Here is a 26,235-nt window from a genome sequence, read left to right on the forward strand (position 1 = left end):
ATGCAGTCATATTGTTTCAGTCATGGGCAAAGTTGTTAAAGGTGTTAATTTAAGCCAACATTTAAAACATGAGTAGAGAAAAGAAATTAGTGAAAGAATTATGAACCATACAGTAACGATTCAAGCAAATCCATTAAACAACTAGGAAGTCATGGGTAACTTTGGTGAAAACAATTTGTGTTTTTTAAAATGTTGGTGTAAATTGGTGATGGGTTGAGACATCAAGAGAAAGTAAAGAAAAAGAGATAGTAAGTGGAGACATCTCTTTGCAAATATATTCATGTGACTAAAAACAAAAGATAAAGGGTTTTCCCCAAAAAAGATGGAAAAGATATCTGCATGTTTATAAAATGGCATGAAACTTAAAACAGAAATATAAATTATTCAAAGATTTTAGTGATGATGGGAGTTTCTTGAGGAAAAAGTAGAAGAGGGAACAGGTATAATGGTAGAGACAAGTCTTTTTCAGGAGAAAGACCTGTACATCTCTGATCCTGGAATTAAAAATAAAGATATAAGTATCAAAACCACTAAGGATATGGGAGATAGGGGGATAGGGGTAGGGGAGGCACAATCTACAGTCAATTAAGTGCAGGTAGAAGCAGGAAGCATAAGTAATTTCTGCCTGAGATTCTCCACTTTCTCTGCAAAGTTAGAAATCACTTATTTTCCAAAAGTGGGCATATATGAAGAGACTAGGAGACTCAAGGAGAACGGTAAAGATGTGAGTAGGAAATGGGAGAGGATGTCTGTGGTTTTTTGCTTATGGCCACATAATCTTTGTAGCTCTTCTTGTAAGAACTGTAGTCTGTTTTCCTAATCCTTGAAATCCAGTTGTCTTATGACTTGCTTTGAGTAATAGAAGGCAAAGTGAAGTAAATGTGACTGGCAAGTCTAAGCAATCTGAGTTCAAATACTGGCTCTGCCACTTATTTAGCTGTGTGACCTATGGAAAGTGTCTTTGCTCATTCATTCATTCATTCTTTCATTTAGCACCTATTTGTTGAATAACAGACTCTCATATGTGCCAGGGATTATGCAAAATATTAGATATTCAGCAACAAGAGGCAAAACGTAGCAATAGAGCCACTGCCCACTATGGTTTGAATGTTTATGCCTCCCTAAAACTCATATGTTGAAATTCTAATGCCCAATGTGATAGAACAAGGAAGTAGGGCTTGGGTGGGGAGGTGCTTAGGTCATAAAGACAGAACTCTCATGAGTGGAATTAGTGCTATTATGGAAGAACCCCATGGAGCTCCCCAACCCCTTCTGCCATGTGAGGGCACATAAGAAGTCAACAGTCTATAAGCCCGAAGGGGTCTTTCATCAGAATTTGTCCCTGCTGGCACCCATTTTTGGACTTCCAGCCTCCAGAACTGTGAGAAATAAATTTCTACTGTTTAGGAGCCACCCAGTCTGTGATATTTTGTTATAGCAGCCCAAACAAAGACACTGCCTTTATGGAATTTATAGTCCTTGGAATATATTCTGTGACTTAGTTTTCTGTCTGAAAAATGTGTCTTAAAAATATGTAGCAATTACACTGACATTAGCTACCGCTTAGTGAGTGTAAACTATGTGTGTGACACCAGTCTTATCCCTTAATCATATTATCTCATTCTACACTCCCAATAGAACTAAGAGGTAGGTACTCTTATTTTCTCCATTTTATAGATGAGAAAACTGAAATCAAGAGGTAGAATAACTTATCTAAAGTCATATAGCTAGTAAATTAGGGAGCTGGATATCAAATATGAACAAAATGACTCCAAAGTCTCTCCTTGCTATAAGAAAGCTTTAAATAAATGAATAAATGATGTTAGCAATTGTTATTATTACCATAACCATTGCTTGACTGAGATTAGGAGCCAATTATCTGCTGGTAACACGTCTCCCTCGTTACGTGCTATAAGTTTTCTATCAGTACTCAGTATCAGAGAAGAGAAAATAGACATTTAGATTGACCTGGGATTGGGCTTTTCTTGGGCAAATATAGCAGATGGTTATGGAAATCACCTACTACCAAGAAATTGTTAAAATGAATGTTATATGAGGGCCTAGGTTGGATACTGAAGGAAAGTAAACCAAGAACATGTGATACATTGGGAGAAAATTAAGTTTGAAGAGAAAAGAGTATCAGTTAGATGCAAGAATACTTGTGGTTGGAGTATGGAAGCAAAAGAACAGGAGAGACCATAGGCTGTGGTGCATGAGTGGATCACCTGAGTTAATCTGTCATGACTAGATCACATAGTCTATGCACATAGTGCTCATGTAATAAGCATGTGGGCATAAAAGAGTTTCCTAATGTAATGTTGATAAGGAAACCCTTTTGGTACTTGAACCAAAAGCCTATTTTTGTTTAGGTAGAATCAAATGTTTGTTAATGGTATTAATGAGGAAATTCACCATTGTTTATCAAGAAATGTAGGGTTTCCTTTTGGAATGTAGTGATGACATTAGGTCAGCATTTATCTCTTCTCTTGCTGAAAATAATCCAAAAAGCAACAAGAAATACAGGAGTAGGAAAGCAAAGCACCTAAAATTTTATTTCTGGTGCCATTTTTAGTAAAACCAGGAGAGGAGTTAAAACTCCAGGCTGTATAAAAATGAGAAGCCTGCCCAGAGTGGTAGACACTGGAGGAAGGAGCAGATCTAGAATACTGTGCAGGAGGAGCACGGTAGCAGCAGATCCCACAAAGAGCCAGAAAAAGAAATGTCCTGAAGGTGAAGAGACACTAAATGTAAACCTTTTGCTGTAAGGAGAATAGGGGCAACCAAATGGCAGCACAGGTTTCCTGGGCCTTCCTTGGATCCAAGAGGCAGAGAACATGAGATTAGTGGGGGAATTGTACACACTAGCCTATGTGCCTGTCTTTCTCTATATGTCTCTTGTGAATAAATAAATAAAATCTTTTTTAAAAAAAAGAGTGTAGATGGGCAGGAGAAGAGGAGGTTAGAGATAAAATAAGTGCCTTTGTCTATGTTTCCTAGAAAGCAGAACTTGTGACAAAGGCTTTTGTGCAAGTATGTTACTGGAGAGTAGTGTCTAGAGGATGAGTGGGGGGTGGTTTGGGAGAAGTGAAGCTGGACAGAGGGTCCATATCAAGATGTGCTATCAATTTACACATTGCTTAAGACCTCATTAATTGACCCAATATCAGGTCAACTGAAAAATCTACCTTTGTCTTACTGATTTGGGGTGCCACCTTCTTTGTATGTTAAATTTCCTTTTATTTTTTTTCTATTCAATTCCATTGATCTGTCCTTCTATTCAGGTACCACACTGTTTTTATTACTGAAGATTTAAAATACGTTTGAATATGAGGAAGAGCTAGTCTTCCCGGTGACTGCTCCAGATTTTTCTTGACTATTCTTGTTTTTTGTTTTTCCATGTGACCTTTAGTACCAGCTTGTCTGATTCCAAAATAATTCCCAAATGCTTCTGCTGTTTTTATTGAAGCTCAGCTTTATGATGCAGTTTTTTCCTATTAAAGAAGTGAAATACCTTTCTATATATTCGTCTTCTTCTGCATGTTTCAGTAGCATTTTAAAATGTTCTTTGTGTAGATCCTTAAATAAATCTTAACACTTAATTCCTAAACATTTCATCTTGCTTGTTGAATAGATTTTTTTCCTCCTTTTTATCAAATATATAAAATTTACTTCTGCAGACTGTTTAATTACAACCTTAACTAAATTAGCTTAGTTTGCTTGGATTCTTTGAGTTTTCATAATGGAATCTGACCTGTGTCTATATTGAGTCTTAACTTTGATAGATTTATTTTTTGCCTTGAAGTCAAAAGCAAATTCTTTGCATTTAATAAATGTTATTTGAACCCAGACCACATCGTCTATAAAAGCATTACTCCAGGGCAGCCCGGGTGGCTCAGAGGTTTAGTGTGGCCTTCAGCCCAGGGTGTGATCCTGGAGACCCGGGATTGAGTCCCATGTCGGGCTCCCTGCATGGAGCCTGCCTCTCCCTCTGCCTGTGTCTCTGCCTCTCTCTCTCTCTCTGTGTCTCTCATGAATGAATAAATAAATAAAATCTTTTTTTAAAAAAAGCATTACTCCATCCTAATTTAGGCATATGAAGTAATATTATGATTGCTGTGGATCTGTTTACTTTTCTTGAGAAGAATATTGAGGACACTATTTAGTTGTCATTTTTTATTATCACCAAGTAATCCACAGGTACCCTGGGAGCATATTTACTATAATTTAGTGAATACATAAATATTTAGTAAAGATATATTTCATAATATTGAAAGAAAAAATATGTGGCTTTTATATTTAAAACGTTTCAATTATTCTGGTATATGTGTTCTCTCCTACCATGAAACATCCCACCGATTTCCCACATATGCCTCAAGCTATAACAAATCCTTCCTGAGCCACAGAGATCTGAAACACCACCTATTGGGAACCAGGTATATAAATATCGAAGAAAAGCTAGAAGGATCAAGCTACTATCATTGATCAGAGCTAAAGTGGATAGGTGAATTGATGCACGCATATATAAATCACAATAGTCAGAAACCAAGCAAATAGACAATAATCCATGGAGGAGGAGTTGTATATAATAGAGGATAAAAAGAATCGATGACAGAAAGACAAGGCAGAAATATCAGACATAACTAATTAAAGATGAGAAACAAATTATCCAGCACAAAAGGAAGGAGCTATCAGTAAATGTGATGGGCTGTAATGCAGCTGTTAAAATGATCACTGTGATAATCAGAAACATTGAAACTGTATTTACAAAATGATTCTAAGTGAATAAGGCATGTTTGGTATTATTATTTCTAATAAAAAATCAACTCCATGTGGACAAGATTTGTGAGAGAATATAAAGAAATAAATATTAAAGAGTTGAGATTATGTTAAGATTAAGAAAATAAACTTTATTAACTTGACAGTAATTTTTATTTTTTTCTTTTTAAAGATTGTATTTATTTATTCACAAGAGACACAGGGAGACAGGCAGAGGCACAGGTAGAGGGAGAAGCAGGCTCCTTGCAGGGAGCCTGATGCGGGGCTTGATCCCAGGACACCAAGATAATGACCTGAGTGGAAGGCAGAGGCTCAACCACTGAGCCACCCAGGTGCCCCTTGACAGTAATTTTTAAATCCTATTATTAAGATTGAATTTAAGAGAATAGGCAAAGGGATGGCAGCTAGAAGACCTTTTAACTAAGGCATTTGTTTGCTTCAGTCGAGCATTTTAGATGCCTCCTGTTATTATCATTATTAAGAGCTAATATTTATTTATCAGGTCCTGTATGCTAAGTCCTTAAAGCAAAAGTCAGTCCTTAACCATGGTTAGGATCAGCTTTGCATATATCACTCCTTGAACTCCAGTAAGAAATGGATAAAATGAGAGTATATACTGCATATGGGGAGAGAAAAAGAGAATGACAGAGAGAGAGAGAGAGGAAGAGGGAAGAGACAAGAGAGAGACACCAAAATAAAGGATTTTATGCTATTCTCTCAAGGAGGATGTGAAAGAAATCCAAGAGATCACATCTGCCCTCAAGGCATTGAGAGCCTCACTGAATGGGGAGGGGAGGGAAGGCCCTAAAGAATTGGCAGTAAAATACTCTGTTTTCTATTGCCTTGAAGTGCAAGATGAGATTTGAAAAAATAAATACTACAAAAAAGAAACTGCACCAGTGTTTCTGACCAGTATTGGAATCCGTGCAGGATAGTTCTTCAGTTTTGCAAGACTGCCACAGGCATTGCTAGATGGTTTCAATCCCCGGCCAGTTTTACCCAACTATTGTGTCAAACAGAATTGAATTGAATTGAATTGAAAATATCCTACACATCTACTTATAAATTGAGATCCTTAGATCAAATGTTTTCAAATTTCAGTGTTCCAAAGAATCTTAGTTGTTTTTGTTTGTGTTCTTCTACTTATCCATATTGAAAACTTCAGTAAAAAAATAATGCCATGAGGGGTGCCTGGCAAGCTCAGTCAGTTGGGGGTCTGCTCCGCTCAGATCATGATCTCAGGGTCCTGGGATTGAGCCCCGCACCAGGTTCCCTGCTCAGAGAGGAGTCTGTTTCTCCCTCTCCCACTGCCCCACCCCCTGCTGGTGCTTTCTCTCTCTCTCTCTCTCTCTCTCTCTGATTCAAATAAATAAATGAAATCTTAAAAAAGAAATAATACCATGACTCTCCAAAACCCTGCGGCATCTTTGCTGAAAACTCCTCTTTTTCTCACCTCCCACATGAGATCAATCAACACATTGAGTCTGCTCTGCCTTTAAAACTATCTTCACTTCTATCTTTCACTACCACACCACGTCATACGAGCCCCCCACCGTCTCTCACCTGAGTTATTGCAGTAACCTCCTGTTAGGGACTGAATGTTTGTGTCCCTCCAAAATTCTTAGTTTGAATCCCTGACCCCGTTGTGATGATATTCAGTGCTGGGGCTTTTGGGAGGTGATTAGGATTTGATAAAGTCATGAGGTTAGAGCCCTGGAATGAATCGTGCCCTTAGAGGAAGGCACAAGGAAGTACCTGTGCGCACTCTCTCTATGTGCACACACACTGAGGAAAAGGCCATGTGTGCACACAACAAGACGGTAGTCACCTACAAGCCTAGGGAAGAGGTCTCAGAATAAAAACCTTGCCAGCACTTTGATCTTGTAATTCCAGTCTCCAGAACTGTGAAAAATACATTTCTATTATTGAGCCTCCCAGTCTATAGTATTTTGTCACAGCAGCCCTAGCAGGCTAGCCAGTAGACCTCCCAACTAATCTCCCTGGTGCCCTGCTTGCCTTGTCCACGTCATTCTCAGCACAGCAATGACAGCGAGCCCAGGAAAAGTACCAATCAGTTATTATTATTATCAGTACCATTTCCTCCTCAGAGCACTGTAGTGACTTCCTTTGTTGTTAAAGTTAAAAACAAGATCCTTACTTGGCTCTTCATGACTTGGGTCCTGGGGACACTTTGAAATGGCTTTTTGATATCCTTTCCTAACTTCTCCCCGTGCTAAGTTTGTTTGTGCCTCGGGGCCTTTGCAAAATCTGTTTCATTTGTGATGGGACATTCTCACTCCCTCACTCAAGAAGGCCTTGACTCAAATGTTCTTGACCACCCTTAGCTCAAGGGTCAATGTCCTTTCCTTCCATATAACCACTTCCTATGGCCTTCCTTTACTTTTTTCTTTTTTTATTTATTGCTTCCTTTTTGCCACATTATGTATTTTGCTTATTTATGTTGTTTCCTGTGGGTCCTCCTCCCATATATAAGCTCCACAAGAACGAGAGTTTGTTTTCCTTGTTGTTCACTGCTATTCACCCAGTATCCGGTACAGGGCTTCTCAACTTTTTTTTCACTGTTGCTCTCCTAGGAAGATTTTTTTCAGACATCATTTTTTCAGACATTTGTCTTTGTAGCTCCACTGCCTTATTGAGGGCCTAGAACATACAGTATGTACCTAATAAAGACTATTTGAATAAATAGAGGCTATCTCTATTCAAGAGGAGTTTATCATAAATCTAGAACTTGAATAGAGACTCAAAGTACATATTGAATTTCACTGGGGAAACGCTTCTCAGGGGAGAGATATTAGGGAAAAAGATTGTCATGAAATATTGGGGAACCCGAAAAACCATATTGAGTATATATAAAGTGAAATTTGGTTATGAAAAGTCTTAAGAACAAATCTTGGGGGTTTGGATTAAAAGCTGAAACAAAAAGAAACCATTACAGGAATTTACAGAAAGAAGAAACATAGCGAGAATTTTTTTTTTTTTTTTTTTTTTTTTTTTTTAGGAAAATGCCTGGCAGCAGTATGAAAGATGAATCAGAAAGAGGAGAGAATGAAGGTATATAAATTTACTAGGACAGTGCCAGTAGTAGATGTGCATTGAAGAGATGACAATTTTAATGGGGAAGAATGGAAAGAGTCGAGGGTACTTCTGAAGAAAACTTGGCAGGGCATTTTCTCACTAAGAGGTTCTGGCTGTAAGTAACAGAAACTGATTTAAACAACAAGTAATGACATGACTCCCATTGCTGGATGTCCAAAAGTAGTGCACCCGTTGGGACAGACTTAATCCAGTTTTCTGAGTTCCATTCTCTTGAGATTTTTTCTTTTTTTTGACTCTGCAATCCTCCATTTGTTGGTGTCATCCCCAATGTGGTATTAATATAAGGATCTTCCTTCCAGATGTCACATCCACCCGGGAATATATCCTGAGAAAAAGCAAGGGAAAAAGAATTGCTTCTAAAAGCTCTCTCAGAAGATAAAAGAAGGGGCACCTAGGTGGCTCAGTGGTTGAGCATCTGCCTTTGGCTCAGGTCATGATCCCGGGGTCTGGGGATCGAGTCACGCATCAGCCTCCTCGCAGGGAGCCTGTTTCTCTCTCTGCCTATGTCTCTGCCTCTCTCCATGTCTCTCATGAATAAATAAATAAAATCTTTTTTAAAAAGAAAGAAAAAAGAGCTCCCAGAACCCCCAACAAATATATCCTTGAATCTCAGGGAACTGCACTGGTTTGCATGACAATTGCTGAACCAATTGGGCAAGAGAGGAGATTCTGCTTAGACCATTTTGGTACATTTCTGGACTTGGGAGAGGATTTAACTTCTTTTGAGCCATATGGGCTACCTAGGAGAAGATTGGCTGACAAGTTAATCAAATGGACAGTGAGAAATGACCCTGGGACCAAGGGGAAATATCAGAGTTGGAAACAGATATTTACATGTCACTTGTCTGGAGGTGAATGAGCTGCCCAGAGAGTGAGTGTAGAAAAGGGGCAGATGATAAATCTTGTGCTCAGATTGGGGGAAGGAGTAAAAAGAGAACCTAGCAGATTAAAAAAACAAAGAGTTGTCAGGGAGAGATCAAAGGAGTAGTAAATATAGTATAATAATAGCAGTTGAAGAAAAAAATTTCATGAAGAAGGTGTCAAATGGTACAAGGAGGTCATGGAGAAAAGAGCTAACAAAGTCAGGTCACGGGCTAAAAAGGAATAAGAAGTTTGTAACAAAATCATGAAAAGATTCATAAAATATTTCCAAACAGTACCAAAGGCCAATTTCAAGTTCTCAGCATAAATCTGCGATAGGTCAGGTCAACTGGCTTCCTCTCACAAGTTAATGTGACTTCTGCACAGATAACAACTACAGAAAGGTTGATCCCAGCATTGAGAATGTGTTACTGGGCTTGGGAGAAGACAAAGTATTGACAGAATTTAGAGTCCTAGTTGACTATATCCAGTGGTTGACTATGAAATTTAAAGTGGAGGGGGACTCGTAAGCCAAAGGGTGCTCATAGACTGATTTCCCTCACTTATCAGGTGACACAGCCAGCTTGCAGTTCTGTTTTCATTGGATTTGCAATATAACATAGCAGACTTGCTAGCTTTGTGCCTTAGTTTGAGTTCCCTTGAAAGCAGCACTTAAAATAAGGACTTGGGGTGTGGGTAGTTGATTGGGAGGTAAGTCTAGGACGAAGAGCACTGGAGGTGAGACAGGTGAGTGATAAAACCCATAAGGCCTATGTTCCTGATTTCAGCCAGATACCACAACAGGGCAGTGGAGTTACCAGCCTTCCACCCCCAGCTCAAGTGGGAGTGACTTTGCCCCAGTGCTCCAAAGCTTTCTCTGGAATTGCAGAGGTGTTTGACCATCCTGGGGCAACCTTCCACCAGCAGGAGATGGCACTAGGTCAGTAAGTGCCTGCTGTGCCAGTGGGTCACCGCTGTAGGCAACTAAGATGGAGTCCATGGGGGGGACATGCAGAGGAACCGTAGAGAAGGCCCCCAGATTTCTGCCATCTGGAATAGGGAGAGTTGCCTCCAGGTGTTAACGCTTGAACAATCCCCTGCACCTACACAGGTGTTTCAAAGAAGGCCCCGAGGCAGAAAAGCAAGGAGGCACTAGGTCCTGTGGTGGTGAGATGCAGGCAGTTGCAGCCCAGGGTCCACCCCAGCTGTCGGGCACAGCTGCTCTGAAGTCAGCAGCTTAGGGAACTGTGACGTGGGCATCGCACACACCTGCTGCACCAGGGTTTCTCAGCCACAGCGCTATGGACATTTTGAACCAGACGATTGTTACGGAGGCTTTCTTATGCACTGTAGAATGTTCTGTAGTATCCCTGGCTTTTTCTCACAAAATGACAGTTGCCTCCTGCCCAGTTGTGACCATAAAAAGCATCTATAGACATTGTCACATGTCCTCAGGAAGGCGCCATCGTCTTCAATTGAGAACCGCTACGCAACACTGCCAACTTGGGCAAGTTGCTTCACTTCTCTAAATCTCAGTCTCTTATCTGTAAAATAATATAGTACCAGCCCCATGGGCTTTGGGGGAGGGTGAAATGAGATGGGAAACCTTAAGCACTGAGCAGAGTACCTGGCACATTGTTTATGTTTAATAATAATAATAATAATAATAATAATAATAATAATAATAATGTAGGAAACTTCTGTACTGCAGAGTGGTGTCTTTTTATGACTAGAACTCAGTTTATTTTCCCCTTCTCTGATTAAAAATAATGATAATAAGATACTTATCCCTAATATCTGTTTCAGCAGGTGAATCAGAGGCTGAATCTCAGTGTGAATAAATCAAAGTGGAAAAGGTCAGCATCAATCACTTTTGATCGTCTTCCATTACCAAACACCAATTAATGCTTTTAAGTTAAACATGACCATGTGTCATTTTGTTGGAGCTAAGTGATCACGGCGTGTGAAGGAGATAAAAGAACTCAGCTTAGAAAGTGAATAGAAAATTAGAGTATTGTATTCAAGAATAATCCCGCAGAGTTTACACTTCATTATTCTACCAAATGCAGATTTAAGATGTACACTTACTAAAACAAATTTTTTTAACACAAGTCTGCAATCTCAGACTCAAAGGCATGAATATTTTAGGTTTATTAGCATACACTGAATACCACCAGCATGCAAACACTGAAATGAATTTAAGGAAATTGTTAATGATTCATTACACAGAGTTATTAGATTTTTGGGTGATCGGAGCAAATGCATTAGCAAAAACAATTATGCACTGATACAATGAAGAGCCGCTCTCAGGGAAAAAGTCATTAGTGTAATAAAAAGGACATTTTGCAGGAGTTCCTCCTGTACGTTCTTTGACTCGATCACAAACAGCTGTTGCCATCTGCCAGGGAGAGCCCTTGGCAGAGATGCTTGACAAACCTCTGCCAAGCCCTCATGTGTGGAGAATGTCTACCCCAGAACTCTCAGAGACTGAGTATTGAGAAGCAGCAAACGAATCTCCAATGAGACTGATTTATCTCATTCTTAAGGGCTTATAGGAGAAAAATAAAACAAGATGAGCATGAAAAGTATATTCATGGGAAGTTGCTTTTGCAGCTTCTGCTTCTGCCTCTTTGAAACTTTTAGAGGGTGTGTGCTTTCACCCACAGTAGACTCACTGTTCAAATCTATTCCATCGTAGCATATCTCCTTTTTAATGGGTCTTTGGGCAGTTTCACGTGTTTGTGGCAAGACATCATCATTTTTGTATCCTCGGGACATGGTGCAGAGCGCTCATAAATGATGAATGAGTGAATGACTGAAGACGAATGTCGCTTGGTCCAGTTCACCATGACTGGTGTAACAGACCCTTAAGATCAATTAAGAACTTAAAATAGCAGTCTGAGCGTTCACAGGGATATCTTCACAAGAGCTGTACCTCAGAACCCTGAACCTTTCTATTACGGCTTAGCCTTCCTAGAATAGATGCGGTCCAAGGCAGCAGGAAATGAGGCAATCATGTGTAGACACCGAATGCTCAAGCTATGTGACATAGACCAGATCCACACTCCCCCCCCAAAAAAAGAAGGTAGTCAATCTTCCAGATCAATGAAACAGAAAAAGACACTTGCCAGAAATTTCCAGATAACTCAGGCAAAGTGTGTTCCTTTTTCTGCTTGAATTAATAGTATAATTGCCTCACTTCTCCATTTGTCTATTCATGTTCAGACATAGCTTCAGATAAAATAACTTGAGGCAGAGAGTCCTAGGGGGATAAAAGAGAAGGAGCCCAGAGACAAAGGAGGAACCTTCAAAATTAGCTCAACTGTGTGTCACAGAGCAGCTTGAATGCATCCAGGTGGCAGTCTGGAAATTATGAATCGAAACTGGATCTACACAAATGATTAGGAAATGCCTGTTTGAATTTTACAAATGAGAATGTTAGCTATTTTCACAATGTGAAGCATTTGGTTTTACCTTCACGTATGAATATGTCAAAAGTATCTCTCTTACTGTTGATCGCAAAGAGGCTTTCCTGTAAGAATTCAATCTGGAAAACTTAAAAGAAATAGTGATGAAGATGAAATGGTTTTAAAAACTAAGGTCTCCCAGGAAATGATTTTGAATCATAAAAAAATCAAATTGAGTGCACTAAAGTCTCACGATGATGTTATCTCTGAAGTCCTGGCTCTGAGATCATGCTAGAGATGGAACAATATATGGACGAGTGCCTTCCGGGGCTCCCATTATCGGTCTGGGTTATATTTTATCCAAGACAACTCAACCGCTGTTGCCCTCGTCATGTTTGTAGCCAGTCACGAACTCCAGATTATTACAGATCATGGCAGAGTTCTAAGATCTAATAGAAAAATAAACAGGCACCATATAAATTAAATAAAATAATCTGTGAAAAAGCTTTGTTAAGCTGCAACACACCATGCAAATCTGAGTTATTATTATGGTACAGAAGGCTCATTGGAGTTTTTTTTTTTTCTTTTAATAAAAGAACGTGACTAATTTCAAGAATGAAACCTCATTAAATTTTTTAACCTGATTTTCCTTTTTAAATTGTTGGAAGCTTATCTATTTCCGGTGACTAGATTTCTGTCTTGAAACTAGATCTCTCCCTGCTGGGATTGGATTTCACAGAGACTACTGGGAAGCATCACCTCTGGAACTGTTTAAGTCAAAGGAAGATGGAATTAGTCTACCTGCAGTAAGGGAATTTACCATAGAAAACATAGAACAGGAAAAAAAATAATGAAAGGAAAGCAAATCAAGATCACTGTGGACTTTTGAGTACCGGTAGTTAAAACTGTAGCTAGGGTACTCTTGATTACTTGGAATTCTATTCTTGGACCTTGAAAAGAATGCACAGACTTCCTTTGAGTCAGACTCGGGATATAAAATAAAATGATTTTATTGTATTAAGCTAAATGACCTGCAAAATAATTTTTTTCCTGGTAGACTTAATCCTTTTTCCCCAGCCCTAATAGTTTAAAAATGATATGTAAAACTGATATAAATTTAAAAAAATAAAATACATAAACATTCATGCATTTTTAAAATAGTCTCCAGGAGTCATAAGACTGTAGTGAATGACATTATAAACCAAATTGTCAATGATATTTTTCGCTTTAACATTCTTATTCGTTATTTAAGAATTGTTGGTTTTTTTTTTTTTTTCCTTTCAGAGTTTGGTGCTCTGAAAAGAAAAGGTGTGCTTTTAGATGTCTTATCAGATTAAATAATTTTAATATTAAATTCCTTCGGAGACTTTGTCATATTTTGTCTCCCATTAGTTAAAAAAATGAGCACATCCCAATTGATCTATATTAAAACATTTATGAAAAACAGGTAATTTAAAGATGTTTTAATTAAAGCATTTGATCTTAAGAAGAGATCATTAACTCCAAATCAAAGATGCTTTTTATAATTACCTTTGATGGACTTAAGAATAACACATCCTACTCAGCCATTGCTTCATTATTTGTTATTGTTGTTTTCACTGTGTCCTTGGGCTTTCATCACTTCATAAATTGCTTTTAGATGCCTATGTTGCTACTCTGAGTCCCATCTGGGAGATTCTATACTTTGAACACATTATGATGCAGTTTGCAGCAATTTTGTCTCAGTAGAGATCAGTTTTTCTGAGTAGGATCTAGTAAAATTCAATTTGAATGAAATTTAGTGGGTTAATCAAATTCTCCTGACAAAACTTTGTAGAATTAAGTATTTTATAAAATGAGAGATCTATTTTTAAACACTTAAATTTCTTTATTCAGAAATTTGGGTCACAATATTGCTTTAGTAAGGTATACTTGAAAATATCTGTTTTAATTCTCACCAGTTTTACTTTCTTTTACATTTTTTAAATAAACAAACAAACAAACAAAAAGAAAATCAAAGGACTCACTAGTGTATTGATAGTGGTGCTACAGTTCCCAAAATACTCTTTAAGATGGGGATTAAGAATGACCAGAATTGGAAACCTATTACCTTTTTATTATTGTTGTCATTTAAAATACTTTAAACCATATTTAATAAAATAAATTCACTCAAAAATATTTAAATACATAGATGTTATATTGTTTTGACCATAGGAAATGGTATGGGGAAAATTATATTTCAGAATAATTCTGGGACGCCTGGGTGGCTCGGTGGTTGAGCATCTGTCTTCAGCCCAGGGCATGATCCTGGGGTCCTGGGATCGAGTCCCACATCGGGCTCCCTGCATGGAGCCTGCTTCTCCCTCTGCTTGTGTCTCTGCCTCTCTCTGTGTGTCTCTCATGAACAAATAAATATATTTTTAAAAAGTGATTCTGAGTGATCTCATACACACACATACACACACACACTCCACCCATGATTTTTTTCCAGAGCCTAAGAGTCTTGTGGTCCTACAATTGAAAGTAATCTTGGGAAATATGAAAGATTGACATGAGATCTTCCAGGTCACGTATGATTTACCCCAAACATGATGCAACAACATACTTTCTATTCCTGCAATGAAAATTTATATAAATATATTTAAAAACCAAATGAAAACTTTTAGAATCAGGTAGTCATTACAGTGGGATTCACATATCAGCTTTGCTTTGCTTTTTGTGGATAACACAAGTTGGAGGCGTATTCTATTTTTGACCATATTTCTGATTAACATTATGTAGTCGTATTAAAGGATAATTCGAGTAATACTCTCCAGTGCTTAGCCTTTTTCATTTAATGGATTATTTTCCCTTTCAAGTTTTTGCAGAAGCTGAACGAGGATGGGGCCTTAGATGCTACTCTCCTAATAAGAGGAAGAAAGTACATTCTATCAAATGTTCAAATGTGTCTATTCTTAGGTTTTATTCTAATTTAATAACATTAAAAATTAATCTCTACTCTTTAGGAAAGTAAAAATTTTAGAGGAGGGATTGGAGAAAGGATTTATGTGGATACTTGATTATTTAATTATTCAAGTCCGTCGCTCCTCCTAGAGCTATAAATCAGACTAGATAGGGCCTGGTGCTTTGTGACAGTGACTTGGCATTTAGAAATCCGTAATGATGGGTCACTTTAAACCATGGGTATTACCCAACCTCTTATCATAAGCAACATCCCAGGGCAAAGGGAAACCATCTTTTTAAGGGTGGATGGTATATTTCATTAGACTTTTGCTATGGCCAGTTTTTTTTAAATTTTTATTATTTTTTTTAATTTTTAGAATGTATTATGCCAACTTTGTTTCAAACATACTATGTCCCTCCCTTGTTACTAGCCCATCTCTTCCAAGCTAAGAAGAAACAATCAAGAGAGACCTCTCTATTCTTCAGTTTCAGAAGCTCCACACCTCTTGCTCCCCTCAGCTCACCTCCTTTTCGAAGCCAGCTTGCTGCTGACACCTCACTGCTGACTTCCACAGCCGGCCTCAGCAAACTGTCCCTGGCAAAGCCTCATGCACTTGGAGGTGCTTGTCAGAGGCGACCTAGGATTGGACCTTCCCTTGCGGGAGCTTCCAAAACACCTTCCTCTGCACAGGGGTCATAAGTTCAGACACAGAATGATCCGTGGTAGCACTTTCTCCCTCTGAAAGGAAATTTCACAGAGACAAGGAAAGAAATCTAGACTGGAGCAACCAACTGGAGATTAGAAACTGAAAGTAGGTCTGGATGAGGAAGATTGGAGCTGTTGATAGCAGCAGAATTCTGAATTCTCAACCATTCTTGAGTAAATGGTGAAAAGAAAAGTCATAAAGATTAATCATTTCTGACGCTAAAGGAGGCGTTTGTTTTATTGGCCACCAGATACGTATATAATCCTTTCCCTTTCTTCTTCCACAGTGCTGTTCTAGAGCAAAGGCATGGGAGGAAAGGAGGAGACCGAGTAGGGAGGGGTGGAGGCCAGTCTTCAGGGGTGAAAATGCTAGAGTTTCACAATGTCTTCCCCTGTCAGCTTCCTGTGTTTCTGTTGTCTTCCTCTAAAACTTCTCTATTTTTACTGTCAGGCTGAATGAGCTGGAACATTCTCAGGAGGATCTTTGCCTATTACACAGGATCTCTCTCTTAACAGACAACTACTTCATCATCATTAAAAAAAAATGGCGGTAACAAGATCAGACTATATAGACTCTTCTTAAAGTCAGTGTTAGGGACTTTGTAACACCTCTTCCAGTTTCCTCCCCAGATTTCATCTGATTTTGTGGTTGCTGTTGTTCATCAAAACAGAGAAAGATCATCCTCCATATTCATTATTTGGAGAAAAAAAAATGGTAGCCTATTTATAGCTGAAAATTGTTGCCCTGTAGAAAAATGGGGAGGGGATATCATCTTGTGCCAAGGCTCTGTGACCAGGCAGGGGATGATGGTGCGCCCATTGATTCCAAGGACTACACGATGGGGTACATCGCTCCATCTAATTATCCCGATTCATTGGCTGTTAATGCTGTCAGGAGTTTTTGACAGAAAACCAACACATCAGAGATAAAACTGAATGCATTAATTCTGGTCCTTTAAGCCTAAAATATTAACATAGCAACCAATCTGATGGAGGGGATGCGCTGAGGGGGAGGGGCTAGTATCACAGCTGCACAATTGCATGTTGTAATCACTGCTGTTATCTTGTGTGCTTTATATTCAGTAGTTCTCTGATAGTCTCTGTGCTGAGCACTGCATATTGATTTGGAGAAAAGTAAATGAGTTTATGAATGCACGAGGCCTTTCTGGTATACTTAGAACAATTCACTTCCTTTTTTTCTCCTCTGATTTATTTTCTAACTGCAAATGTCACATGACTCACTTATTTTTAACTTTTTTATTATCTAATTTACTAGGCAGGCTATTTGATAGGGTTAACATGCAAAAATTAAATTAAATTAAATCAGCAATGAATTTCTTCTTAATAAGAGCCTGGTTCAAAACTCACATTCAAATGTTCTGACACGGTATACAGGATATTTATGTAAATCATCCTACTCAGACATCTAGAAGGTACAGGGGAGCAGAGATTATGTGAGAAAGGCGGCACTTGGATTCAAACATGAGGCCTTGGAGTTGTTGGAAACCTCAAGTGTTCTCGGAGGAGACACTTCAGATTGTAGATATGCCCCGAGGCTGGCTGGTGGGAAGTGAATGCTTTCCTTAAAGAGGACAACTGTGATGCTCACCCTTCATGAAGAAGGCTGGAGAGCAAAGAGCACCTGTCCTGGGGACAGTGTTATTTAGAGTCCCCTCCCTCCATCAGCTGGCTCCATTTGAGCCACCATCTCCAATCTGGGAGGACACACTGAGCTAGTGGATGGCATTGAGTTTAAAAAGAACACCTTGAGGTGGGACGCCTGAGTGGCTCAGTGGTTGAGCACCTGCCTTTGGCTCAGGGCGTGATCCGAGTCCTGGGATTGAGTCCCATATCGGGCTCCCTGCATGGAGCCTGCTTCTCCCTCTACCTGTGTCTCTGCCTCTCTCTCTCTCTCTCTCTCTGTGTGTGTGTGTGTATCTTTCATGAATAAATAAATAAAACCTAAAAAGAAAAAAAAAGAACACCTTGAGGGCTAAATTCTCTCTCATATGATAGGTAGCTGTCATTTATTGTGTGCCAAATGCACCAGGCATGATGCTGGATACTTGATATAAGAAGCTCATTTAATCCTAAAACAACCCTGCAGGATAGGTTTTATCATTATTCCCTTTTTGGGGTTAAGGAGATTGAGGCTTAGGACGGTGAAGTCACTGGCCCAGTCTTAACATGGCTAGAAAGAAGGAACATAGACTCTGACTCATGTTCTGATTCAGGCACACCCATCATTGCTCTCGAATACTCCCCAGGCTCCCTCCTAACCTGCTGTCAAGATGCCAAGCAGGCAGCTGGTACCTCATAAGATGACCCCCGGCTCTGGCATCGAGAGACCTGTGCTCACAAGGTGTCCTGCCTCTTTTTAGTACATGACCAGTATGTCAGGCTGTTCCCTCATCCCTGGCTGGTAAGATGGGGAAATTAGACTTACAGCAAAGAACAGAATTAAACCCATTTTCTAAGCAGAGTACTTGGTATATAATAGGTGCTCAATTCATGTGTGTTGAGTCTGTCTCTTGTGTGACTTAATTCTATCAAGAAAATAGATTTGTCAGAGGCACCTGGCTCAGTTGGTGGGCGTCTGCCTTCAGCTCTGGTCATGATCCCAGGGACCTGGGATCGAGCCCCGGTGAGGCTCCTTGCTCGCTATAGGAGTCTGCTTCTCCCTCTGCTTGTGCTCAACCTCTCTCTCTCTCTCTCTCTCTCTCTGTCAAGTAAATAAATTTAAAAAATGAAAATAGATTTGTCTATTTTCTATAGCTTCTCATGAAATAGCATCTTGATAACATATCAGTTCATCTATGACTTCAACTTAACGGAGTCTCAGTGTGTCTCTAAGAACATAATTTTCTATCTCACTCTTATCCTGTGCATAGATACCCAAGCATTTGCTTCCGCATTTAGACCTCACATTCTCAGCCAGACGTGCGTACATATGTCAGGGAGATAAAAGCACAAGCCCCCACAGCAGGAACTCAGTGACACGTTGTCGAGCGGAATCTTGGGTTTGTCAGAGAGCGATGCCCACGATTACATTCACACATGCTTGTTTCCTGATCCAGGCTCTGCGGTCACGGTCACGCAGGGTTCTTGCTCTGGGCCGCATGGGGCTCCTCCCAGCTCGCAGCCCACAGCACTCCACTGCACCTGCTTCAAGAAGGAGAAGGTGCTTGCTGCCAGTGGGGCTGGAGGGGAAACATAAGTTGCACAGGGTGACAGAAAGAGAAACAAAGGTCAAGGAGAGACAGGAGGTGCAGCAGGCCGGGACAGCCTCCACTCCCCTGGGGCGGTAGGCCGCCTCTGAGCACAACGGAGTGAGGTGCACCTGCAAGCTGTGAGAATATTCCTGGCCTTCGTGACACTGGGAAAAGCTTTGCAGAACTACACATCTCAGGACCTCCTCACATGCTGTTGTTGAAAGGCTGTCACTCCAGGCGAGGCAGCTGGTGTCTTTCCCTCCAAAGCCTCTCTGGCTTCTCTATTTAAAGCAGTCGTTATCATTCCCATGACATTGTGTCATCTTCCTGACACCTTATCATGATCTGAAATTAAATTGCTTCTTGAGTTGCTTGTTTTCTGATTCGCCAACCCCTTCTAGACTAAAAGCTTCTTACTGCTAGCTCCTCAATGCCCAGATTGACTCAATGTATGTTTATGAAATGAGTGACTATTACCAGTGACCTTTCATCCCCTCTTAGGCTGTTAATTTCCTTCTTGTTCTGGGAGGTCTCTACTTCAAAATCCCATTTTTATTCAAAACCAAGCTCAAAAATTGAGCTAAAAATCCTCCTTTCAGTTTCTAAAGAAGCCAAGATATTTCCTATCTCCCAGCTTTTTCATATTGTTCCCTCTGCCTAAAACATCAACCAGTTAACTCCCTCCTTCTCCCACCAAATTCTTTGCCATTAGGAAGGCTGGCTGCTTCTCACCCAAAGGCAATGTCATTCCTCAGAAAGGACATCGATGATCACCCCAATCAAACAATCCCTCATTATTTTCTATCAGAAAAATATAGATTTTCTTCTCTTTTTTCACATAACATGTTAACTTCAGGAGTCCAGTGTAATGATTCAATATTTGTATACATTGTGAAACGCTAACCACAAAATGTCTAGTTAACATTCGTCACCCCATATAGTTACAAATTTTTTTAAACAAAAGGTACAAATTTCCAGTTATGAAAGTAAACAGTCCTAGTGATGTAATGTATATGGTGACTACAGTTATTACAACTGCAATACATACTTGAAAGTTGCAAGGAGAGTAGATCTTAAAAGTCTTCATCGCAAGGAAAAAGTTGAGTTTCTTTTCCTTGTTTGTTTATTTTTGTTTTTCAATTCGGTTACTAATTTGTTTCTCATCTGTGTCCCCCACTAGACTCTAAGTTTCATTAAGGCAGAGACCGTGAATATATTATAGTGCATGCATAGGACATAGCACAATGCCTAAAACATAGAGGGTACTAAATGAATTGTTGAATGAATGAATGAATGAATGAATGAGTGGTTTTAAGTCAGTTACTCACATTTGGATTAGGAGATAAATCTTCCTTCCAGATTTATTATTTAATATAACTCCTTACCTCCTTTTAATTTCTAGATAGACTCTCCCTCTGTTAAAGGCCAAGTTAAAATTCTGTTTTGACCGTGAGATTTCTCCAAATATTTCAACCACAGTCACCTCTCCTTTTGCCATCTAATTCATTTAATTCACCAACTGGTGCCAGGTACTATAAGAGATATGAAGATACATCAGGTATGATTCCCGACCTCAAAGAGGTTTGAATATTTATCACATACTTTTGGATTTGAGTGTAATTTGTATGTGTCAAATGAATGAATGAATGAATGAGCTTAATTATAGCTTTGATGACCTCTCAACTCATTTTTCATGATATTAAACACAACACATAACTTCTTCCCATAATCTTCCTGGGAAGGCTTATGAAAGATCATCTTTCCAGAAGAACTGAGAGAGCGATCTATTCCCAGGGAAGAACTAATGCTGAGAAAAGAAGTAGCTTCCCAGCATCTCCTGGGTCTGGTTTGCACTCCACTTATTTATTATATTTAAATGAACTTCCAGAAAACCACACCCTCTTGTCTTTCCTAAGCCAAAGGTAAAGGTTTTTCATTAGCTGTTAGATGCAATAACATCCTCTCACTTTCCGTTTGCTCCCCCCCAGATTTTTCGTGGTCATAGAAGGCAGCACTGTATCTGTGTTCCCACTAATTTACAACCAAGTTTGAAATCAAATGCAGACATTTTTTTCCCTTGCTTCATCTATTTCATCCAAGCCTTTAAAAAAAGTTTTGTATCTGTAGTATAAAAACAAGTAGCTAGAGGCACCTGGGTGGCTCAGCATTTGAGCCTTTGGCTCAGGGCGTGATCCTGGGGTCTGGGGATCGAGTCCCGCATCGGGCTTCCTGCAGGGAACCTGCTTCTTCCTCTGCCTGTGTCTCTGCCTCTCTCTGTGTGTGTGTCTCTCATGAATAAATAAATAAAATCTTTTTTAAAAAAGTAGCTAATATGTGGGAAATGTAATCTGTTGGCCGGCTGTCTATATGATGCTCCAATAGGTTTAAAAGATTTTTCTCTGCATTGATAAATGGAGCAGCTGTCTTGGATGTGTGCTGGCATGATTGCTGGGCCACCAATCTCCTGTAACATTTCTCACCATCACTCTTTGCAGTGCTACTTTCTATCACCCCCCAGGGCAGGCTACTACTTTCTCATTCTAGTTTCGCCTCCTCCTTCTGCTCTGCCCATCCCAGCCACACGATCAAATTCCAGTCTCCTGTAGGTGTGTGACCTCCAGATCAGTCCTCTTCACCAGCTCATTGGCTCGAACTTCCAACCAACAGACATTGGGAAGCTCAGCATCTGTCTTCATCTCCTATAAGGCTCTGGTTCTGTTTTCCGCTTAATGGAAACCAACCTGTTAGTCACCCTCTGCGTCCACTCACTAACTCAGTGGTTCAATGTCCTCCTAAAATCCTTCAGCCAGTCCTGCCCATTCTACCTGCAGGCCATACCCCAGCTTCAAGCACTTCTTGCCAACATCACTGCTACAATTTAGCCCACGGGGCAATCACATCTTGTGTAACAGACTCCTGGGCCAGGCCTCCCTGAGCTTCCTGCCAGGACACCTCCTGCATGGTGACTACAAACAACTCTGCAGATGTACTTTCTAAAACCTGAGTCAGATCATGTCACTTCCCTGCTTAAAATGTTCGGGTACCTTCCATTTGAGACCATGACGAAATCCATATTTCCTCCCTTGGCTCCCCCAGATTTTTCATGGTCATAGAAAGCAGCACTGTATCTGTGTTCCCACTAATTTACAACCAAGTTTGAAATCAAATGCAGACATTTGCATGTCTTGGCCTGCAAGGTGCTGTGTGAGCTGATATCTTCCCCCCTCTTCATCTCTTGCTCTCTCAATTCATTCCGGACACACTGGCCTGTCTGGCTCTCAGGGCCTGGGACCTGCTCTTCCCTGCCCTTGCAGTCCTCTTTCCCTGCATTGTCTCCACACAGTTTCTTGCTTCTCAGGATCTCGTGATCACTTCAAATATCACCTCCAAGAGGCCTTCTCTGGCCTCCCTAGTAAGCAACATTTCTCTTCACTCTGTCTGATGGATCCAGAAATCATGTATTTTGTATTTCTAATCTGTGTCCTTGGCACCCAGCCACACATCAGGGATAAGTCCAATTTTCCTGCAGAAATACTGTGATGCAAAAAAAAAAAAAAAAAAAGAAATACTGTGATGCATTTGAGGTCCTTCTCTTCAACGACCTTACCCTGCTTTCCTAGATAAGCAAAAGCTAAAGCATCTTTCTTTTTCAGTGCCCTTAGTGTTTTGTTTTGTTTTGTTTTTTTTCCAATATGAGAAGCGATAAAAGGCTTTAAGCCCTTCTTTATTTGTAAAGAATTGGTTCCTGGGTAGCATCTTTGATATGGTTAAGGAAACTGTAGATAAGGAAAATAATGAAATCTGACTCTGTATTAATAGAAGGGATATTAAAAAGAAAATTAAGTTTTTCTCAAAGAATTTGAATGGTGGGAAAGTACATCAAGACAGCACATACTTTAGTACCAGCCAAGCAGTTCTTGTCATTCTAAAGATACCCCGGGTACCCCTATGAACAAAAAAAGAAACAAAGGGCAAATTTATCCAGTTAAAGAATATAATGTGGGGTGCCTGGGTGGCTCAGCTAGTTAAGTGTCTGCCTTTGGTCAAGGTTGTGATCCCAGGGTCCTGGGATCAAGCCCCACATCTGGCTCCCTGCTCAGCAAGGGGGTTTGCTTCTCCTTCTCCTCCTCCCCCCTCCCTACCTCTCCTCCTCCCCCTGTTCGTGCTCTCTCTCTCTCACTCTTTCTCTCAAATAAATAAATAAATAAAATCTTTAAAAAAAAGAATATAATGACTACTGTTATAGGATAGACAAAGGAAGACATGATTTTGTTGCATATTATACCGGATTTCAAAATATATGTGGTTTCCTGCTAGAAACTTAATTTCTAGTCTCATCTCAGAACAGTTTGGGTTGGGCTGTCATAGATTTCCTGTGTCCCTCTCTGATAGTATGTGTATAAAAATAGAAAACAAGAAGAAAACACGTCTCAGCCAAAAATATATCATATTGTGTTTCAAGTGTGAGGTAGGAGAAAAAAAGACAATACCATTAGCTAAATCTCTATTACACGTTCAGTTTTTATGCCCATCAGTGTATCTCCCTAACAGCTACTGATGCGGAATGCCAGAGACCCATTGGATTGAGCACCTATTTGGCATGTGTGATCCAAGCATCTGGAGAAGATCTATGTTTTGCAAAGTAAGTAGAGAAAAATCAATGCAAGTCTGCAATCTATATGGAAAGTAGTATGAAACCATTTTTGTTTTAGGCAATATAAGAACTACCATATCATAAAGCCTGGAAATGTGGGTCTTTCTTGTCAGTCTGCCACGGTTGTGGGAACCACTAATGGATCCAATGAATCATGTTTTAGCTGTCTCATAAATGGGATCCTTTGGAATGCTCAGCAAATAAAGCTTCTATTATTCATCCATCTTTGACTAGCTATTGTACACAGTCCACATCTTGTTTGCTATGCCTATGAAAAGAAGTTCTTAATGATAAACACTACTGTCAAGAATTTTCCATTTAGAGTTTTAATTATTGTAGATATTTGGCGAAAAAAATTTCTCAAATGTGCTCAATTATTTCTGCTATTCTGTAGGTTAAAAAAAAGGGTGCATGTGGAATAAAATTGCATCAAATCAGATTGGAATGTTTTGACAGCAAGATAGAGCAAAAGGTTACACTGGTATTATAAAGCAGGAGAGCATAACAAGTGATTTACGACGGCAGCAGAGACACAACCTTGAATTACAATGAATAGAGTGAGCTGGCTATTAAAAATGTATAGCTGCTAATAAAACTGCATTTGATTAGATGAAGATTTGGGGGATCATATCTAATGGATAATGGTTCTGATATAGCCAAGTGGACTTCTTTATTTCGATTTATAATGCCCACTATGTGGTGGACCCTCCAGACATATGTATAACAGCCCAACAGAATACAAATAGGTCAAATTGTCAAGAGAGCCCATGTCTGTTTTTATCAGGAAAATCCTGGTTTAACAGATGTGCTTTGTGTAATGCCCCAAAGGAAAGAGGTTTAGATTTTTCTAAATCAAAAGAAACAAAATTCCAGAGCCTTACATTTCTTTGTAAAACTCTCCTACTTTCATCTTTAACTAAAGGACAACTCAGATAACTCAATTTCGACTTTAGAATGAGACATCCTTCTTTAAGCCTGAAAGACAATTGAATGGAAATCCAAGGAAATGGCAAAGATGTGTTACTTTCACTATTTTAAAAGCAAGTGTTTTTATAAGAGGGATAAAAAAAACAGTGTGTGGGTGGGTTTGAAATGGGTTGATCAGACCTGAGAGGATGTCATTGATAAAACAGAAGAAAATAAACATAATTATCATGCTATGGAGTACCGATTTCAAACTGTTTTCATGTCTTCTTTTCCAATGTTCAAAATATTTTTTTAAAAAGGAAAATAAATTTTATCCCCATTTTACAAATTAGAAATTAGATCTCAGAGTGGAAAAAACCAACATAGTAAGAGAGTTAAATGATCAAAGATTAGAAACAGTGCTTTGAAACATTCTTTTATTACTTTCCATCAAATATTTTTAGGATAGCTATATAAAATAGTCAAGTACTGTCTCAATGTCCTCTTACCACTGTCCCAACCCCGAAATTCATTCTTTCCTGGTACTACCCAACCCTACTTCCTAGATTACGTATTATGCTCACGTGTAAAACTAAAGATACACAGAAAACGGTTAAGTCACTAAGAGAAAAAAATATATCTACATTAACATATTTAAAAGAAACATTTATGTTAAGATAATTAAATATGTGAAAATGTTCATCTTCAATAAAAACTTTAAAAAGCAGACATGAGATATTTCTCCACCATTAGAATCATAAAATTTTTAAAAATTAAAAAATAATTTTTTTAAATTAGTAACAACTAGTTTTCACAAAGATGTGAGAAGAGGGGAGGTCTTATATCATACACTGGTAAAAATATAAATTGGTACCACTGTCTATTGGCAGTATCAATGGGGAAATATTATGTGTACACTGTGGTATACATATACACATACATCATATGTATACACATATATACATACGTGAACACATGAATACTACATATTTTGTAGTGCTATTTTCCTCAAGGGAAAAAAGATGCACAAATATGGGAGGTTATCACTTTCTTAAAGGATTGCTATATTCATTTTTAACATAAAAAGTTGCGGAGCGTTGTTTTTAAGCTGATCTATATTAAGAGAAGAAATATATACGCTACACAAACATCTGCATATATATAGGAACCATATAAACTAAAGTGTTAACAGTACTTATTTTTGGGAATCGTGATTATCTGAAGAATTACATTACATTGTTTTTACATAGTAAAAGTACTGTGAATTTTAACTTCTTTGTATATACTTCTCTATATTTCAAATCGAGTATACACCCCAAACCATATTGTGTTTGAGAACTATTATAGATCATGAGTGTTGGAGTCAGGCAGGCAAAGCTCCGGTCCTGGCTTCATCATTTTAGCACCTTAGATGTCCTGAATCTTTATTTCCTCGGCTTTAACATAAGAATAAACTTAGTTGTTATGTCATGAGGTAGGAAAGACTAGTGAGATAATGCAGAATGATTCATGACAATGCATACTGTAGTAAAAAAGAAAGCTCAGTAGGTATTGCTGTTTTTGTTGTTACTATTATTTTGCATTTGAAGTCCAAATTTATCTGCCCTATTAGACCAATTTTAATTCCAGTCCATTCTTTTTTTAAATATATATATTTTTAATATATATATTTAT

The 26,235-nt window shown here is 39.0% G+C and overlaps 3 long non-coding RNA genes across 5 annotated transcripts in view; 1 reads left to right on the forward strand and 2 right to left on the reverse strand.

Moving 5' to 3' along the window:
- Positions 1-1,246: 1,246 nt before the first annotated feature.
- The window catches only part of LOC140620203 (uncharacterized), a 34,247-nt gene continuing 9,258 nt past the window's right edge, over positions 1,247-26,235 (forward strand). The window contains exons 1-7 of one of the 3 annotated variants that reach the window (XR_012019966.1): positions 1,388-1,647; positions 4,377-4,433; positions 7,796-7,848; positions 10,561-10,610; positions 15,515-15,895; positions 20,404-20,559; positions 23,553-23,643. This is a non-coding gene — a long non-coding RNA (uncharacterized lncRNA). The other 2 variants (XR_012019965.1, XR_012019964.1) reach the window with 2 other exon arrangements.
- LOC140620204 (uncharacterized) overlaps positions 7,818-26,235 on the reverse strand; it is a 29,744-nt gene continuing 11,326 nt past the window's right edge. The window contains exon 3 of the long non-coding RNA XR_012019967.1: positions 7,818-8,218. This is a non-coding gene — a long non-coding RNA (uncharacterized lncRNA). The remainder of the gene's footprint in view (positions 8,219-26,235) is intronic.
- LOC140620205 (uncharacterized) lies at positions 10,876-16,088 on the reverse strand. Its single transcript, XR_012019968.1, has 2 exons — positions 15,608-16,088; positions 10,876-12,610 (listed from the first exon to the last, which is right to left on the reverse strand). It is a non-coding gene; the product is annotated as an uncharacterized lncRNA (long non-coding RNA).

The sequence above is a fragment of the Canis lupus genome, chromosome 28 (assembly GCF_048164855.1).
Source record: "Canis lupus baileyi chromosome 28, mCanLup2.hap1, whole genome shotgun sequence".
Taxonomy (NCBI): domain Eukaryota; kingdom Metazoa; phylum Chordata; class Mammalia; order Carnivora; family Canidae; genus Canis; species Canis lupus.